At 42.9% G+C, this 19,858-nt stretch overlaps 1 long non-coding RNA gene across 1 annotated transcript; it reads right to left on the reverse strand.

Annotated features, from left to right (window-relative positions):
- Positions 1-13,341: 13,341 nt before the first annotated feature.
- On the reverse strand, positions 13,342-15,858 carry LOC147452304 (uncharacterized). The gene is made up of 3 exons (XR_015188993.1): positions 13,808-15,858; positions 13,613-13,714; positions 13,342-13,510 (listed from the first exon to the last, which is right to left on the reverse strand). It is a non-coding gene; the product is annotated as an uncharacterized LOC147452304 (long non-coding RNA).
- Positions 15,859-19,858: the final 4,000 nt, after the last annotated feature.

Below are 19,858 nucleotides of genomic sequence, written 5' to 3' on the forward strand. Positions count from 1 at the left end.
AAGGGAAGTCCCATCTCAATGGAAAGCCAATCCTAAGATGATGGATACTAAAACTCTTCACGAGCTGATGTCATCCCCTATCTGGTGTACACTGACTCTGTCAAAGTTACCGCATATCAGACCGCATCTTTGGGACGAGGTCGGGAAAATTTAAAAAAAAATAGGGCTGGTAATTCCTTCGCCCAACGTTTCTCCAAACACACTAAAGACGCAACCCTCGAAACAAACTAAACATGAGCATGTACCAGTAAACAAGGTAGGGGATTATTGTGAAGGTGAAGAAGGAAATACCGGTGGAGTACAAAGAGATTAAGCTGATAGAAATCTTGGATAGTGGGACTGTAATAGCCATAGCTACCATAGCCATGTGAAAAAAATGGGGAAAACCTGCTCTCAGAAAGACGAGAATGAAACTTCAATTGGCAGATGGGTATCTGGAAAGACCCATAGACATCTTGGAGTAGATTGTAGTAACCTCTTGTGAAATTGCATATAAACACACATTTTCTATTATGAATTTCAATGAGAGCAGCAATTTCGACATCATACTTGGTAAACCATTCATGCGTCAGCTCAAAATGGTGCAAGATTGGGGCTACGACTATATCTATCTCAGGAACAAGGATGTCACTACAAAAATTAGTGTCACAGATCATAGCTATAGAGACATAGAAAGAACCCCAGGAGAAGACTTGCATTCCACAACTGATGTGCGCTCCTTGCTGCACTGTCGAAGCAAGGGACTTGCCAATACACCGTATGCGAGCCACAAACGGCTCCAAGCACACAACAAGCCTAAACTAGCAAGCTCAAGAAAACAAAGGGTGTGTCACTCACCGCTCTACGCTCGCCTTCGTGGTGGATTCCTCGCCGCGATGAAGAAGAAGCTGCAGTCGTGCCGCGCTCAACCGCTTCGCCGCCGTCGTGCCTTCGTAATGCTCGATCGCACACACACTCTCCCTCTCTCTCTCTCTCTCTCTCTCTCTCACACACACACACACAAGGAGGTGAAGAAGAAGAAGATGGAGATGGAGCAAGAGCACTCTTCAATTGCACAAATGAGAGAATGAGTAAAAATTAGGTTTAGTTGGATTTTATAGGAGCTCACCCCATTCACACTTGGGTGCCCATGCTTAACCAACTAATCCCTTGAATGTCCAAGTTAAAGTGCGCCTCTCATCGGCGATCACTCTACCTTTCCCTATTGGTCCGACAAGCCCGGTACCTGACTCTACCAAATACATAATACGCGTCCATAGTAGGTGATGGGTGTCCGTGTGCCGTGAGGGTTAACATGCCCCCCTTCCTGATGTAGATTCTGTCCTCGGAAGCTATTGAGTTGAAGCTGGTTCGTCGAGGTGAAAGAGCATTTGAGATGAATGTCCTTAGCCTTCTTCAGTCACTGCAAAATCAAACAACATTGGCACAGTAATTGCATTCTCTTAAAAAGCATATGCAGTTTTAGGTAGACAAATTGATTGGTCAAAGAATTTCAAACAATTTGTTAGCAATGAACATTAAATTGCAATGTAATCAAATGCATAAACAGATGTAAAGGTAGAAAATTAAACAAGTTTGGGGTCGCTAATTTGACGGTCGAAAAGCACTAGAGATCGAATATTAATACCATGGGTAAGCTTCTTAATTTTCAGTGGTCAATTAAGTTGTTTAATCGCGAGAGCCAAGTATTCATGTTCGAGGGCTGACTAGAGGCTATATCTAGAAAACCTTGTAGTTAAGCTACCATAAAAGGAATTTCTCATGAAATCATCGCCTGACTGATTACTTTTTCTTTGACCCCCCAAGGTCTTTTCACAGTGATTCAATTATGATGTGTGTGCTTATTTTGTATGCCTTGGGTTTTTTGCTTTTCAAGGAAAAGCGCCCACACTGGGAACCTCTAGGGCTCTAGTACCATAGGCAATACATGTGAGTGAAGTACCAAATCAAGCCGAGATTTCTCTTCCAGCTTAAAATTTTACATTGTGGCACTTTGATTTTTGCTTGTTCATTTTCAGCATTTAAATTTTGTAACTTTGGGGGGTCATATAACATTGTTACACTCCCCAGGCTCATCACATTAGTAAACTCCCTTTATAATACTTAAGCTAAAGGTCGATAGGGTTAAGCCCACTAGAAAGCCCTAGTACATTTCATACAATGCTGCCTAAATCGGATTAAGAACCTAAGTAACCATTGCTTATTAGGAAGGCATTCCCCATGGTATTAAGAGAAGATTTCTAATATCTAGCTTAGTCAAACTAGCTTAGTCGGACTGCTTGATTTTTACACCTAAACAAGTGATTATGACAAAAGATTGCATTGAATTAAATGTTGGATACTAAGCCAATGCGCTGAATAGTATGCTACCAATCACAATCAAAGCAGACAAACATGGATGCAAAAAAGATAAGGGCAATGCTAATGGACAAGAAACACCTGTTTGTGTTGATGGTCGCGCTTGATTTGAAGTGTGAACGAGAGAAAGGTTCCATGAAGGTCCAAACCCTATCAATAGCAACACGCTCCTGTACACACTAGGAAACAAAAGGAATACCTCCAGGAGGCACATCAGTGGGAAAAATTAAAACTCCTAAAAAACAAACTCAAAACACAATCTAGACCCCTAACCTACCTATCTGTCACCCCTTTTAGAATCAAGGAAAGAGGATATTATATAAACCGGGTGGCCACCCTAAGGCTAGGCCTCTATCCTCATCATCTAGATAAATAAAATCGTTGTCCGTGAGGCCATAGTCTTCCTCGGTCTCTATTAGTTCCTCTTCATCATCCTCTTGTGCAAGCATGCTAATCAAGAACCTCATGATGCGTGGATACTCATCTTGTGCAAAAGAATAAGCATGTGCCATTGGAGACACATTCGCTACTGGGTAGGGATCACTAGTTAGCCATAGACGTATCAGCCATTCTAACTCCTCAAAATTTCTCTCACATGCAAGGCTCTCTATCAAATCCCATTCGCAAGAAAGTATAGGGTAGCATACGTAGAACACTTGTTGAAAAGACAAGGGGTACCTTTCATCAAAAATAGAAGTGCATGCCTCTGGTGAAGTAGCCATTTCTGACAAGACAGATAGATTTGGTTAGGCCTTTAAAACATAAGAGTTGTTTTTGTGTGTTGCTTGAATTGACACGGTGAATTTGGACTTATATGTAAGATCTGATAGGGTGCTCTCTCATTGCTAGGCGCTCTTGCTCTTTACTATTTTTGTTTTTTTGTGAGTATAAGGCTATATATATACATTCCCTAAGATCGGAGATTGAGAGGTCAGGGAAAAAGGTTGAGAGGGAAACAAATGAATGATGACTGTCAGCAAAAACTCCCCCCTTCCTTGGGTAGATCATACCGTTTGAAATGAGCTTGTCACCCTTTGAAACCAATTGTTCCAGTTGGTAATAGGTGAGGATTTTTGCCAGTAGTTTGTTATTACCCTAGGTGCCTTGTCAAGCTGCAAGGGTGGTAAGGTACTCTCCCATGATTTTATTTGCAACGTTGTTGTAGGTGGTGAACTTACCCCGGAAGGTGCAAACTCTTTCGTGCTTGGATGGATATGTACAGTGGTAGGTGGAGGTTGTGTCGAAGCTTCTATTTGCGTATAGGAACTACATGAAGAGCAAGAAGCTTCATTTGATTTCCCTGTTCCTGAGCTAGGTGGAACAAATCGTTCTTTCTTTGGTACCCAAACTAGCTCGGGAGCGGGTGTGTAGCATTCTGTGATTTTTTTCTTTGCACGATCATTGATTCGTTTTGGAGATACGGGATTGGGCTCACTTGGGTCAGGTGATAGGTAAGAGCACAATCTACGTTTTGGCACCCAGATTTGATCATTTCCTTGATAGTAGCCTTGGGCTTCCAATAGTCGTTTAGGGATCCATCGCAACATTTTCTTACTTTTCTTGGAGCGAGTGGTACGTTTCTTACAAGGCTTCTGTTTTTTAGCACTAGCTATGGTCACTAAAGAAGCTTTAGGGACCCACTTGTATGTTTTCTTCGTGACATTAGGATGAGTCTTGTCAGAAGCGATATGCATTGCTTGTAGCATATTTAAGGGTATAGGCATTTCATCCCCCTCAGGTGTTACCCAGGTCGTCCCCCTATTTCCCCAAGTGTCTATGGTTGATGCTAGGTGGACCCAATCCACATTGTCCGACTCAGTCATCCCAGGTAGGATATCCATATAAGGAGAATCTTGGCCAATGTCTGTATCCTTCTTACAAGTGTAACAATATTGTAGTGGGGCCGAGTGAACTGTGGTGTCAGAGCGATGATCAATAATGGTTTTACTCCCTAAGGGGTGTACCTTACCAGTCACCAAATCCACTCTAAGGACAGAGTCTTGGAATTGCAAATAGACATGATTTTTAGACCAATCGTGAACCATTTGTGCTTCCCTCATGAATGGTCGTCCTAAAATCATTTCATATGACATAAGGTGTTTAAAGAAATCCATTACAATGAACGTATGTCGTACCTTGTGTCCTAGAACTTTGATCTTAAGATCCTTGAGCATCCCCATAGGTTTGGCTATGGTACCATTTGCCATCTTTACCACAATGTTAGTAACACTGAGGCGGGGTTTTCCCATGGATTCCCAACAATCTTTTGTAACGATGCTAACTCCCGCACCACCATCAAGAATTCCGTTTATAGTTAATCCCTTGGTAGTGATGGGTAGGGTCGCATTAGACTCGTCGCCTTCAAAATACTGCCCTAATTCGTTAATGGGTACCTCGATCACAGACTCGTGTCCATCTAAGTCAAGTGATTGCACATGATTTTCCTCATCAATCATAATCGAGTCAGGCCTATTTGGTTGCGCAAACTGCGGTAATCCCGTTCGTAGCTCTCCGTTAAGGAATGCTCGAAGTGCAAGGAATAACTCAGGATCTCCATACAGCTTTGCTATGATCGTGGTTCGGACCTCAGAAGACATGAAGTCCACTAGTTTGGCAACATTCATTGGCGTTTTGCAGGGTGTAGGTCCTTGACTAGGAACTGGTGAGGATGGAATCTCATATTCCTCAATGGGATCAGGTATTCCTTCGTTAAACATCCTTTCCAACAAGAAGGGTGTATGCTCACTTTCTGATGTCCCGTCCTCACTCCCTTCTTGGATGATACTAGATATGGCTAACGGTCTATGGTTCATGTGGGGTGGATGAACTTGCGTGGGAAACACTGTGTCATGAATTTTGACATGCATGGGTTCTGGTTCTAGTTTCCTTTGAGTCTCCTCCACTAAACCTCTTAGATGTTTCACATGCTCAATCTCGTCTACTGGGTTTGGGTACGTCCCAATCTTCTTTTTACGATTCTTCCCTTTTTGCCCCTGCGGTTTATCTTGGGGGTCTTGGATTGGATTTGGAAACACTTGTGGTGTTTTCAGAGGCTCTTTATGGTTTTCTCTTATTCGGTTTTCATTTGGTTCCATGTTACGGTTTTCTTTGTCGGTCTTTCCCTTTGTGGTATTGGTTCTAGTCTCCATTGTCTCGACTGAATCTGAATCATCCTCGAGGTCATTCATATACACGGGGTCATCTCCTGTTCCTATGTTTGTTTTGGAACTTGGCTTTGAATTTTCCGTATTCTGCGACTTCTTCCTTCGTGTCTTCTTTTTCTTTGCTTGGATAACTGACGCGGTATCTCTCTCTTCGAGGATATGTCCTGGCCCTTGAAGCATGGACCGTGTAATCGCATAAGCGGGTGCAACGGGTGGTATTGGCGATGTCACACTAGCAATTTCGACCAAATTCAGGGGTGTGATTTTAGGCGCATTTGGGTTATAGGGGCATTGGGCAATCAAGTGATCTATGCCACAACGATTACATGTGAGTATTGGCATTGCAGACGTGCTCCCTTGATTCATTTGCATCTGTGCAGCATTCTTTTGCAGCCTAATAGGGCACTCCGCTGCTCGATGTGGTCCACCACACTCGTAGCATTGAAGAGGTGGCCTCCTAGCCTGGGTGTTGATATTTTGACCTCTGGATGCGAGAGCAGCAGCTTGATAAACCGGCTTGACTTGTCCCCAACAATCTTCCATGTAGTATATAGGACATTCTTCCACTGTATCAAGTCCGTAGGCAATACTAGTGTCTATTTCCTCCTCACGGCCATCTGCATAAGCATTTGATGGCTCGCAACCCACTTGGTTCATAGGGGCGACTCTTGGATGCGGGGGCTGCGGTCCTAGAACAGGAGGTGGTAGTGGTGTAGCTTGTACAACATTTTGAGATCTAGGGACGATGTGTTGCGGTAGTTGCTCAACAGGTGGAGTAGGCATCAATACAGGAGCTCGAGGCGCATCCGTCCAGGCTACAGGTGGTCTATTTTCCATCATACGTTTGATCATTAAACAATCCTTAGCTTGGTGACCATACCTACCACATGCGTTGCAAGTTCCATTAAATTTTACTCTAAACGTAGGGCACTCACTAGTGCTATGTGGACCTAAGCAAATGGAACACCATTGTTGCTCCCTTCTTGGATACATGTGACTATTTTGAGGGGGTCGATTATCCTTAAGAGACTCTTGGATTGCCTTGGTGAGGTCTGTCAAGAATGTCTCAAATACCTTTGGCTCATTGGCAATGGGCTTTGCAGTCATGGGTTCATACTCAATGGCTTGTGAGCTAGTGGATCTCGTGTCAGTAGACACCCTCATGCCTGCTATCATCAAGTTGTCCTCTAGTTGGATTGCATTGGCAGTGACATCTTCCCAGGTTGTGATACCTCTAATCACTAGTCCATTATAGATTCCTTCATTCCTCAACCCTCGAATGAATCGATCAAGCAGTTGGTTATTGTTGAAGCGCTCATTTACATGGCAGCGAGAGTTTAAGTGCTTTAGATGACTAATGAAGTCCCTTACTGACTCTCCTTCCTTACGTTCGGCCTTCTGTAGCTGAGATGCTACACCCCAAAGCACACCTTCTCGTATGTACTCCTTTAGAAACAACCTTTGAAGGGTAGGGTAGATTGTTTTCTCGTCCACCCTTAGGGTCCTATACCAATCTCCAGCCTTCCCACTTAATGTCAAGCTTAAGGCATTGCACTTATGTAGTTCGTTGCGTTCCCCTAAGGAATCACATACTTGTTCAAACACTTCAATGTGTTTCCTAGCATCTTCGTCCCCATTGAATTTTTGCGTGAGTTTGGCAATTTGTACTGCCTTACTTCTAGGCTCTCTATCAGATGCGTGATGCATATTTTCCGCGATAGATCGACCTATGGTTTGAGCAAACGCTGCCAAGTCACCTATGTGAGGAGGCAGGGCCAGTGGAGGTACTCTTGGAATCATATGTGGGAGAGGGACGGGTACCGGTCTTGGCATATGTGTGGATGATGCAGGATATGGAACATAACCAGGCATAGGTCCACTCGGATAAGGGCTAGGGAGCGGCACTCGAGGAGCATAAGCAAGTGGTACTATTGGAGGTGTGGGGGCCATGTGTGCATAAGGGGCTAGAGGCACATATGGTCGAGGCCCCATATTAGGTACTACGACACTAGGTAGTGGCACTGCGCTAACCGTAGATGTCATCGGTACATTCTCTGTCAGGCTTATCCCTGGAGTGAGCACTGGGTTTTCCTTAATAGAGGGTTGAGCCAAGTTAGGGAAGCTAAAGTTTTCGCTCGGAGGCTCAGATTGCATAGAGACCCCAGGTGAAATGACGTAAGATGGGTCCATGGGGCTCATTAGAGGAGTCTCCATTTGTGATAGAGTAGGCTGTTGAGCCTTGCTCGTATCCAAAAATCTCATGGGGCCAGTTGAGAGTATATTTACCCCTCGGTTTTGCCTGTGTGATTGAATAATGCCATGGATAACATTACAGATCATTTTCTGTTGATCTTCGATGCTCGTGGCACTAGAGGTGGATTGTACAATCTCTATCCATCCTACATGGTAGGCGTGGCCAGAGTGTAGATCCGTCAACACCTCAGTGTGGAGGTCGTATGTTCAATGATCATTAATGAACAATCCTTCTAGAGTCGACGTGTTAACGGTTTCTTGTGAGGTAGAAGCAATGTTGCTCCCCGTGGTTTTACTTGTCACCAACGGTACTCTAGAGGGAACTTCTGAAGGAGGCAGCTCAACAGGGCCTTCTTGGTAAGAAGTTGGTAGGATATCCACATGGACACTCTTTGGGGGTGTGGGGTCCACTTGCGATGTGAAAGGAGAGTCCACTTCCCCACCCCCTTCGTGTGCTTCATTTGCATCAGGTTTCGAGCGAGTAGCTCTACCTAATGTTTCCATGAAACGGCTAAACATACTAGTACTAGGCTGTGGAGCTTCGGGAGGTGCATGGCCTTCTCTCTCAGTGTTTTGGGTAGGGTATGCTTCCATGATTTCTGAGTCAGAGGAGGAATCACTAGCGGCTATTTTAGGGTCTTGGGTGGTGCTACCTTGTGTCCCCGCTGAGGGTCTAGAGCTTATCGTGGATGGGTAATGGGTGTCCGTATGAACAGAGGCACCCTCAATATGCTCGTGTTCTAGCACCCGCCCAGAGCGTAAGTGCATGTGCTTTTGATACCCTAAGGTGTCAAAAAGCTGCTCTAGGAGGCCTTGTGACTAGTTTTTAGCGTGTTTTTTGTTTATTTTTTTGCTAGATTTTTTAGAGCGTGTCGTGGAATGGGCCGTGTGATAGCTCGAAACGAGCGTATCGGTCAGAGGGTCGTGCCGTGCTTTACAGCCCTCCGTTTGGTCACTCTATGCCCTCGGAATCCGTAAAACTGTCTATTTCCAGTAGGGAACTAGGCCCAAACTAGAAAGTCTAAGGGTGCAAGTGGGAAGAGAAAGGAGGAGAGTGGAGGACTTGTCCCACATGCTCTCATTCTCTCTTGAGGGAGTAGGGTATATATATAAGAGTGAGTCTAGTATATATCATAAGACTGAGGGCTTGGGCTTGGGCTTGGGCTTGGGCTTGGGCTTGGGAAAATGATCCCGATCCCGATCTATCTTTTATACAAACCAACCCGTCCGTTTTAAGAGTCACGTTTTTTATTTTCGAAAAATCTCGCCGCCCGCTCACTCGCGTTTTTAATTTCCTTTTTTTTTTTGAAAATATTTTTTTTTTCCAGAATATATATATTTTTTTTTTAATGGAGAAAAAAAAAATTTAAAATTTTTTTCTTTTTGGTGCAGAAAATACAGAAATTGAAAACGCAGATATGCAAAAATTGCAGAAAACGCAGATATGCAGAAATTTCAGAAAGCGCAGAAATTGAAAAAACGCAGAAATTGCAAAAAATGCAGAAACTGCAGAAAATTAAAAAAACGCAGAAATGCTGAAAATTGCAGAAATTGAAAACGCCGAACTTGAAAATGTAGAAATTGCAGAAATTGAAAAAACGCAGACAATAGCAGAAATTGAAACTTGACAGCAAATGCAGAAAACGCAAAAAACAGAAATCTCCACACACTCCTTCCCTGCCTTTCCTATGATAGAAATTGCACCACAAGGAAGCGTAAAGTGCTAACCGAGCTTAGTGTAGGGCATATCCCCGGCAGCGGCGCCAAAAATGTGCGCTCCTTGCCGCACTGTCGAAGCAAGGGACTTGCCAATACACCGTATGCGAGCCACAAACGGCTCCAAGCACACAAGAAGCCTAAACTAGCAAGCTCAAGAAAACAAAGGGTGTGTCACTCACCGCCCTACGCTCGCCTTCGTGGTGGATTCCTCGCCGCGATGAAGAAGAAGCTGCAGTCGTGCCGCGCTCAACCGCTTCGCCGCCGTCGTGCCTTCGTAATGCTCGATCGCACACACACTCTCCCTCTCTCTCTCTCTCTCTCTCACACACACACACAAGGAGGTGAAGAAGAAGAAGATGGAGATGGAGCAAGAGCACTCTTCAATTGCACAAATGAGAGAATGAGTAAAAATTAGGTTTAGTTGGCTTTTATAGGAGCTCACCCCATTCACACTTGGGCGCCCATGCTTAACCAACTAATCCCTTGAATGTCCAAGTTAAAGTGCGCCTCTCATCGGCGATCACTCTACCTTTCCCTATTGGTCCGACAAGCCCGGTACCTGACTCTACCAAATACATAATACGCGTCCATCGTAGGTGATGGGTGTCCGTGTGCCGTGAGGGTTAACAACTGACCAGGAAGGAGGAATACCGGCATGGCTACAGAACAAAGCTCACTAGTGGACAGGAGAAGCTTCAGAATGTGGAAGACTAAAAAAGGAAAACTTCATTCTTGATAGGATTGCACAAGACGAGGCATACATACCAGAGCCTTTTGCAGAAGAGATGTTCGAACCTTCTGGATGGTAACAAATACTAGCTACTCTTGATGTTTGTGTAAACGAGGTGACCCTCACCAAATTCTGTGATGAGAAAGGGTATGATATCATTCCATTCCAAATGATGGGTGTCAACCTAACTCCGAAGACAGAGGGGGAAGTCCTTGACAAGGACGGGGTGGCCGAGTGCCGACGCATAGTGGACGAAATCTCTATAAGAGATCTTGACCAAACGGGTGAAGAGGATTTCCAAGACTCAACGAATAAGATGCTGTGGAGTTAATATTTGGCTCTGGGAACTCTTGACTCGAAGGCATAGAGCTATATATATGTCGTCTCTTGCCACCCTTTTTGGCGAGCTCTTCTCTCAAACGCTTTGCAACTGCTGCAGGTGCCTGAGAATGTTCACATTTCTTACAACTATTTTTAGTGCTACCCAAAAAATGATCACTAATACGTGGTGCACCGCTAGATTTTTTTGTGTGACAAAATTTACATTGCTACTCCATATATTGGCCGCATATGTTGTGAGCATAATCCCACTCTTTGCCAGGAGCTTTTTTATTCTTTGGCTTCTTCGTACCACTTGTGCCAACATTTTTCTCCATTGCTTTTAAATTAAAACTGAAGAGAAAAGAACAAGATGTTCAGTTTTGAAAACATTTTTTTATTTTCAATATGTATTATAATTTAAAAACCATTCAATATAAAAGTAACCATGATACACAATATGAGATTTTCAATGCACGCTAGTCAATCCACATATCGATCACCTATATTGTGAGCAACCATACACAATGCAATGTAGTCTATACATGGCATAATAACTATAACAATGCTATGAATCTCTCTATGCAATTATTATCATATAATGATTATTTATACGTCCACTTTGATTTGCAAACAATAAGACACATCTAATTTCATTTGCTAAAAAAACACAAACGAAAGCAATAAAATATATGATTGGTCATTTCATGTACTAATAATCTATCGTAATACATAATGCACTCTCTGTATAAACCAATGCATGAACTAACGCAAATAATCTTCAATATAATCACCCAATTGGGGACTACTTGTACCCAGTGAAGGATTATAGCCCACCCATGCAACCAATTCAATATATAAAAGCTATTTTAACCCAATCAAGGATTATAGCTCTTATATTGTAAATCAACTCAAATGCAAGACTTCAAGAATCTTTATATGCCCAGTACACTAGTAGAGGACATCCGACCCTTGACTATCGACTCGTCATTTACATATGCTCATCTTCTAAAACCTATTACAGCCCTCATTTGGACCAATGGCTTCTTCGCAATGAGCATGATTCTCCAAGTTTTCAATTGTTTTGGTTTCGTACCTTTATGTCGATAAACGAATTAAAATTTTTTAGAAGTGGTTACTGAATTAAGAATCACGTTCGGCTCAAAAAAGAGGACTTGTGACTCTGTAACCTTATGTCAATTCATAAGGAGATGACAATACTCGGCACTCGGATACACTCCCCAAGGATTTGCCTAGCTAAAAGACCGGGGTTAGCACACTATTTACTATATATAATTACTCCCACTAGGCTTTTTTATTTTTTCGACATGCCCGCCGGGCTACTGCATATACCCGACGGGCCCGCCGGAAAAATGAAAAAGCCCGGAGGGCTAACCGGCTCTATAGGTTATTGTAGGTCAAAATCAAAGTCACGTTAACAATTAACGTGATCACGTGATTTTTTTTTGTAAATACTAGAGTTATTTACGTAATCACCCGATCGTGATTACGTTAATGAAATCCCTAGAGGCAGACAAAGCGTGAGTAGAGGCAGGGAGCTCGCACCACTTGGGGAGTGGCGAGTGGGCATCATTTGAGGCTGATTTTGTAAATGTTTTCGCATTGCTCTTTAGGTTTGATAGTTTAGGGTTTAGGGCTTTTTAAATTCTAACATAATGGTTCTTTGTATATTTTGATAGTGTTCGATGATAGGACATGACTCCACACCGTATGAGCGCGAGTACGCAGGCAGGAAAGGCTTAAATGCTCTGATGGACATTCTGAGTTCTCGCGGTGGCATGGTTAGTATTACGGTTTACTCTTTTCTATTTGTTGTATTGTTTTATAAATTATATGTTTGTACTTCCAGAAAGCTGTCTTATTGTTTTTTTTGTAGAATCCGACAGATACGCCGCTTGGACGTGATGAGACATCTGATTAGACGACGTCAATCTAGCCGTAGCTAGATAGCATTAGTTTCCTTTTGTCATAGCATATGTATCATGATTGACGTTCATACGTCTTTTTGAAAACCATGTATATTTTTTCAATAATGACAATGGTATTGTAACTATTACATTTGCAAAGTTTAACAATCAAGTGATTTTGCCTATGATGTGTACAATTGTCATTTATTTACTTTCATCAATTCACGCTTGTCACTTTTGTATCTTTATTTTGCAAACAATACGTACTACGGATGATGGAGTTAATGGTTATATTGTCTTGTGGGTGACTACTTTGGGTCTATATCTAAGCACTATAAGAGGTTGTGTGCTCTTGTGACGTTGTTAGCGACGGAAATACATTGGGGTTTTATAACCCCCAGCGTCGCTAAGAGCATCGCTAACAGCGTCAATACGGGAACGTCGCTATAAGCGTCACTATAACAATCGCTATATGCGTTGCTATAAACATCGCTATATAGCGACGATTATAGCGACGTTTGCAGGCCATCTATAGCGACGTTGCAGAGCCTTATATAGCGACCTTCATAGCGACGTCCGAGAGGAAAAAAATTTGGTGGCAGGGCATTGAATGCCATGCCACCCATCAACCATATTGAATGTTTCATTAATTGATTCACCTTTGAAAAAAAGTGCAAAGGTAGATATAGACCCAAAATAGTCACCCACAAGACAATATAACCATTAACTCCATCATCCATAGTACGTATTGTTTGCAAAATAAAGATACAAAACTGACAAGCGTGAATTGATGAAAGTAAATCAATGACAATTGTACACATCATAGGCAAAATCACTTGATTGTTAAACTTTGCAAATGTAATAGTTACAACACCATTGTCATTATTGAAAAAATATACATGGTTTTCAAAAAGACGTATAAAAGTCGTCTCATGATACATAAGCTATGACAAAAAGAAACTAATGCTATCTAGCTACGGCTAGACTGACATCGACTAATCAGACGTCTCATCGCGTTCAAGCGGCGTATCTGTCGGATTCTGCAAAAAAAAAACAATAAGACAGCTTTCTGTAAGTATAAACATATAGCGACGTTTAAAAAACAATACAATAAATAGAAAAGAATAAACCCTAATACTAACCATGCCGCCGCGAGAACTCAGAATGTCCATCATGGCGTTTAAGCCCTTCCTACCTGCGTACTCGCGCTCGTACGGTGTGGGATCACGTCCTGTCATCGACCACTGTCAAAACATACAAAGAATCCATTATGTTAGAATTTAAAAACCCATAAACCCTAAAATATCAAACATAAAGAGCAATGCGAAAACACTTACAAAATCGGCCTCAAATGATGCCCACCCGCTGCTCCCAAGTGGTGCGAGCTCCCTACCTCTACTCGCGCTCTGGCTGCCTCCTTTTGTTGCTTCCACTAGTCGGGATTCTCGCGTGCTCCTTTCTTCACATTCTTCCAATCTTCTTTGGCCAACCAATCTGGTCTATTCCACCCATGCTTGATTGCTTTTTGCACTTCGGAACGCTTGTGCTTGTAGTATTCGCGCATTCGAACCTTCATCACGTCTTCATTGAAGCGCTCATCCCGTGTTGGAACGGGAAACTCGTCATGAAGCATGCTGATGACTCTGTCTTTTATATCATTCGGTACTTCACTCCAGGTGTTTAGTATGTAGCGTCTAAACACTTGAAAGCAAAGACCGCTCATGCGCGAAATCACCTTCTTGCCTTCATCATCCAAGATGATGCCGCCGTTGAAGTCGACGGAGTAAAGCAAGCCCTCTTGCCGCTGACGCGTGAACCTGGGTGTCCTGGTAGGGGTCCCTAGCAACGTGCCGATGAGGATACAGACGTCAGGTGTCTCCACTAGAGTCTGAGCCCCAAAGAGAGGAGTGTCCACTGGAGTGACTCCTGGAGGAGTAGCTAGTGGTGTGTAGCCGCTAGGAACGACACTCAGCCGTGCAAAACCTGGTGTCAATGGCGATGTCGTGGCTGGTGTCGGGGCGGGCAAAGAAGGGGAGGGTAAAGAGCCTCGTCGAACACGAGGCGGTGTCAAAGCATCGACGGCAGCATCCCCACAACAACCGCCACCGCCACCACTAGAGCGACGGTGCCTAGACGAGTGTGAAGATCATCTCGTCGACACCGAAGCTTCGGAGCGTGCTGAATGCTCCGAAACACAGGGAGATGCGGCTAGAGTATGAACGCACGATGGTGCACCAGAGCGATGACGCTCCACGTACCACTGTCTCTGCTTGGGTGACAAAGAAGAAAGAAACTCCTCATCATCCATACCTGCATTAAACACACGAAAATTTAAACTTAATATTGAATGAATGGAGAAGAGAACATGGACAAGTAGATAGAGAGAGAGAGAGAGAGAGAGAGAGAGAGAGAGAGAGAGAGAGAGAGAGAGAGAGGAGGGATTCCTGTGTAGAGAGTTTTCGTTGAACGAGGGTGAATTTGTAAAAGCACTGCACTCCGGGTGCGATGGAGACTGAAGCTGCAATTGCGAAGGAAGTACGTATCTGCTCATTGTTACTTGCCCCACCACTAAATCTAGTTGATCGGGTGAAAGAGACTCTAAGAAGCTTGAGACAGTGGTAATAGATCATCTTGAGAAAAACCAAGATTTACAGTGTTTGAGTGAGGAGTGTAAATCACCTAAGCATTCTGTTAGTCCGGGATAGTCATGCATGGTCCACATTAGAATGCCTCTGATCAAAGCATTCCGTCGACCTGTGTGTCGGCTCATATCCACCACTTCTGTGCCAATCCACAATTGTTGTAGCTCTTCCAATAGTGGACGAAAATACACATCCATATTCTTCACTTTATATCACCCTAGCACAATCAAGCTTAGCCATAGGTGCCCCTTCTTCGTAGTCAACCACGAGGGAATGTTGTAGTTGACGATGACAATGGGACATACACTGTAAGATGTTGATCTTTGAACAAATGGATTTACGCCATCGATAGCCAGGCCTAAGTGCAAATTTCGAGCTTCCCTGGCAAAATCCGACCATGTTCCATCTATATGTTTCCAAGCTGCGCAATCTGCAAGAATCCGTAGCACACCATCCGAAGATTTATTCTCATCATGCCATGATGCTAGGGCGGCCATGGACTTACATTCGAAGAAATGCTTGATGCGAGGAAGCAGAGGGAAATGTCGCAAAACCTTTTGCGGAATTTTTGTTCTGTGGAGATCTACTCGGTATCTCTCGGAATCACATTTCGGACAGTTCTCCATGTCTGTGTATTCCCCTGTGAAAAGAATGTAGTCATTAGGACAAGCGTGGATCGGATTGTAATCCATCTCCAAGTTTCACAAAATCTTTCTTGCTTCCTCTTGGGAATCTGGCATCACATTATCAGCTGGTAGTATGTGCTCTTTGAGCAATCTACACAACATAAAAATATGGTACAATTGTGTAAAAATCTTTCAGATTATTATACATTTAGAGTTTTATTAAAGTAAACTAATTGTAATAGATCACCTGAAAAGTGCTATGATGCTAGTGTCAATCCATCCAAACTTTGCCTGCATGTTGAGAAGAACCAGGAGTGCTTTCAATCTAGACACACGTGCTCCATTATACAATGGCGTATCGGCTTCACTTTTCATATCATCATAAATAAGCCTTTCTGAATCCATGATCGTCTCAATCATTTCATCAATCTCGGGCTCAAACATTGCCTTGTTGGGAATGTGGTCTGCATAATCATCCCCCGAGTTGTCAGAGGCTACATCCCGGGGAGGTCGCCTAATAAAAATGTAACCTATCACGTGAGTTCAACAGAAGGGTATTTAAAGTTCTTAAAACTTACAGAAATATATATACAGAAGGATAATATGTTTTCAAATTTGAAAAAAACTTACAGATTTCAAAAGAAAAGGGTACATTATATTCTTAACAAAATTCACAGATAAGGGGTTTTACAAACATGTCTTGAACGCACGTGATATGGTAGTTTTACACATAGTGAACCCCCCGAGGGCTACATCTTGTGGCCTTACATATGCTGCTTGACCAAAGCGCCTGCGAACACGTCTATTGGGTTGCAAGATTGCTGCCTGTTGGCCAGCGTTAGAGTGCGACGAGTTATAATTGGCAACAAGTCGATCTATAATAGATGGATCGAACTCACCAAATTTGCGAATGTGCTGCAAAGAAATGCATCTTGTCCATCGCACACCATGCTTGTATTGATTACAAGGACATAAGATCCTCGTTGAGAGATAGGTGTTTCAGTTGGACGGCCCCACATCCTCGTCACTACTCATAATGAGGGTAAAAATCTTATAACCTGGACAAAAAATTTAATCTTCTATTGGCATTCTTCGTCTTTTCTCTCTCTCTCTCTCTCTCTCTCTCTCTCTCTCTCTCTCTCTCTTTGTTCGCAATGTAAACTACCTCACATTCTCTAGTCATGTCCAATCCCCGCACACCTCGGTCTAGAGGTGCACGGAGATCAGAACCACTGGGTTATAATCTCGTCTTTATTGGTCAATGCCTATATTTGTGGGTACAAGAAATCTACACACCCACGTCTACATGATAGTGCATGTAGTGGACAAAACCCCTTTGCCTCTTCTCTAGTTGTAGCATTTCACAGCATCTTAACATCTTTTCACAGTAGATCTTTTCAACGTTCGTCTAACTCTAATTTTTTTACCGTAATCTCGAAGGTAGACTCTAATATAAAAACTCAATCCAAAATCTTATCTTAGATCTAACCTAATTGAACATGTGGTGATTCACTCCATTGAAGGATAAAAGACATACCAATGGGACTACTAGCTGTGTAGATGTGAATGAGCCTCACATATACAAATACTTCAATGCAAGAGTTTAATACTCTCACCTCTCCACCCCTTCGATCCATGACCCAGGTGATGGGACAAAATCCTCCTCGAAGCTGGCCCAGCTGCCACTCCCCAGATGATGGGATAATCCCGTCTTGATGCAAACTCTTGCTCCGTCACTTTGCTGCCACCACCTGTCTGGATTGGTCATCTCATCGGACATACGATTGATGAGGTAGACGTATCACTTTGGCATGTCCCTCCCGTGAACTATAGCAACCCTGTTCGATGAATGCTCATCATCCACGCCTCTAGGTGACCCCGACGCAGTGTTCGGGTCACTCCTCAGCATCTCCGACGCAGTGGCCGGGACACCACTCTCAAACGCGTAGGGAGTATAATCCTTTGGTGTACTCAAAATAAACCTAAATCTAATATAATCTAACATAAATAAACATAAATCTAATCTAGCGTAAATCTAAGTCTAACCTTATCTTAAACGATAAAAAGAGGAAAATGGTATAACCTTTCTATCACCCAAGTGTGGTAGATTGGTTATGCCATTTCCCTCTTCAATAACAGGTAAATAACGTAAATAAACCTAAATTTAATCTAATAAAACGTAAATTTAAATCTAACGTAATAAACCTAAATAAACATAAATCTAATCTAATATAACGTAAATCTAAATCTAACGTAAATAAATCTAAATCTAATCAAACGTAAATCTAACTAAAAATAAACATAAATATAATTTAATTTAACTTAAATAAACCTAAATCTAATCTAACGTAAGTCTACATATAACCTAATCTTTAACGTCTTTTGGGATAGTTTCCTACGACGTTAAAACTCTCTTCTTATCGTGTGTGTGTGTGTGTGTGTGTGTGTGTGTGTGTGTGTGCCAATAAAAAGAGAAAAATGGTATAACCTTTCTATCACCCAAGTGTGATAGATTGGTTATGTCATTTCCCTCTTGAATAACAGGTCTTGAGTTCAACTCCTCGTCGGCTAGATCTTTAAGGTCTCTTGAATTAGTTTCCTACGACGTTAAATTAAACTCTCTTCTTTTCGGGTGTGTGGGTGTGGGTGTGGGTGCACGCCAATAAAAGGAGAAAAATGGTATAACTTTTCTATCACCCAAGTGTGATAGATTGGTTATGCCATTTTCCTCGTGAATAACAGGTCTTGAGTTCAACTCCTCGTCGACTAGATCTTTAAGGTCTCTTGGAATAGTTTCCTACAATGTTAAGACTCTCTTCTTCTTCTTCTTCTTCTTCTTCTTCTTCTTCTTCTTCTCCTCTCTCTCTCTCTCTCTCTCTCTCTCTTCCTCTCTCAACGTGTGTGTGCATTCTTTGTTTATGCATGTGTGTGTGTGTGTTTTTTTGTTTATGGATGTGCTCTCTCTCTCTCTCTCTCTCTCTCTCTCTCTCTCTCTCTCTCTTTTCCTCTCTCAATGTGTGTGTGCATTCTTTGTTTATGCATGTGTGTGTGCGGTTTTTTGTTTATGCATATGCTCTCTCTCTCTCTCTCTCTCTCTCTCTCTCTCTCTCTCTCTCTCTCTCTCTCAAAAACACAATGTGTGTGTGTGTGTGTGTGAGAGAGAGAGAGAGAGAGGGAGAGAGAAAGAGGGGAAGGGAACATGAGAGTGAGGAGAGGGAAGGAGCATACATGACTCTCCTTCCTCTCCTCATGTGTGTGTGTGTGTGTGTGTGTGTGTGTGTGTGTGTGTGTGTGTGTGTGTGTGTGGAGAAGAAAGAGAGAGAGCGGGAGAGCGCGCGTTACCTTTGCTTGCTTGAGCGTGCGCTGAAAACTCAGATCTAAGATCTAAGTTTTCGGACGCTCTCGGTTATTTTTTTACCCCTGACGGTGTTGCTATAGGCGTCGCTATGAGCGTCGTTAAGCTACTTACAACTTAGCGACATGCATAGCAACACCGTGGGTTTTCACATTTGAGCGTCGCACTGCGAACGTCGCTAATATTAAGTACCTCTTGTAGTGAAGCTTGCACTTTCTTTCAAAGGTGAATCTACGCTTATCTTGGATTCATTTAGGTTTACTCAATTATTGAAACATTCAATATGGTTGATGGGTGGCAGGGCATTCAATGCCTTGCCACCAAAAAAAAATTCTCTCGGGCGTCGCTATATAAGGATCTGCAGCGTCGCTATGAACATTGCTATAGGTGATCTGTAAACGTCGCTATGATCGTCGCTATAGGCGTCGCTATATAGCAACGTCTGTAGCGACGCATATAGCGACGTCCCTGTATCGATGCTTTTAGCACGATCTTAGCGACGTCAGGGAGTATAAAAACCTAATGTATTTTTGTTGCTAACAACGTCACAAGTGCACACAACCTCTTGTAGTGTTGTTGCTTGGAGAGAAATTCATTGTTTGATAGCGGGCATTGAGAGTGAGATTGAGATTGAGACTTCTCATGTATGTTGCAATCATAGCACCTCACCCCACTAGGAGAGCATCATGTATTGTACTACTTCACTTGCTATATTTGCTCTCATTTTTGGCAAATTGCTTGATGGGTCAGATCTCTAGGAAGTCC

This window comes from Adiantum capillus-veneris, chromosome 8 (assembly GCF_014529385.1).
Source record: "Adiantum capillus-veneris isolate H3 chromosome 8, ASM1452938v2, whole genome shotgun sequence".
Classification (NCBI taxonomy): domain Eukaryota; kingdom Viridiplantae; phylum Streptophyta; class Polypodiopsida; order Polypodiales; family Pteridaceae; genus Adiantum; species Adiantum capillus-veneris.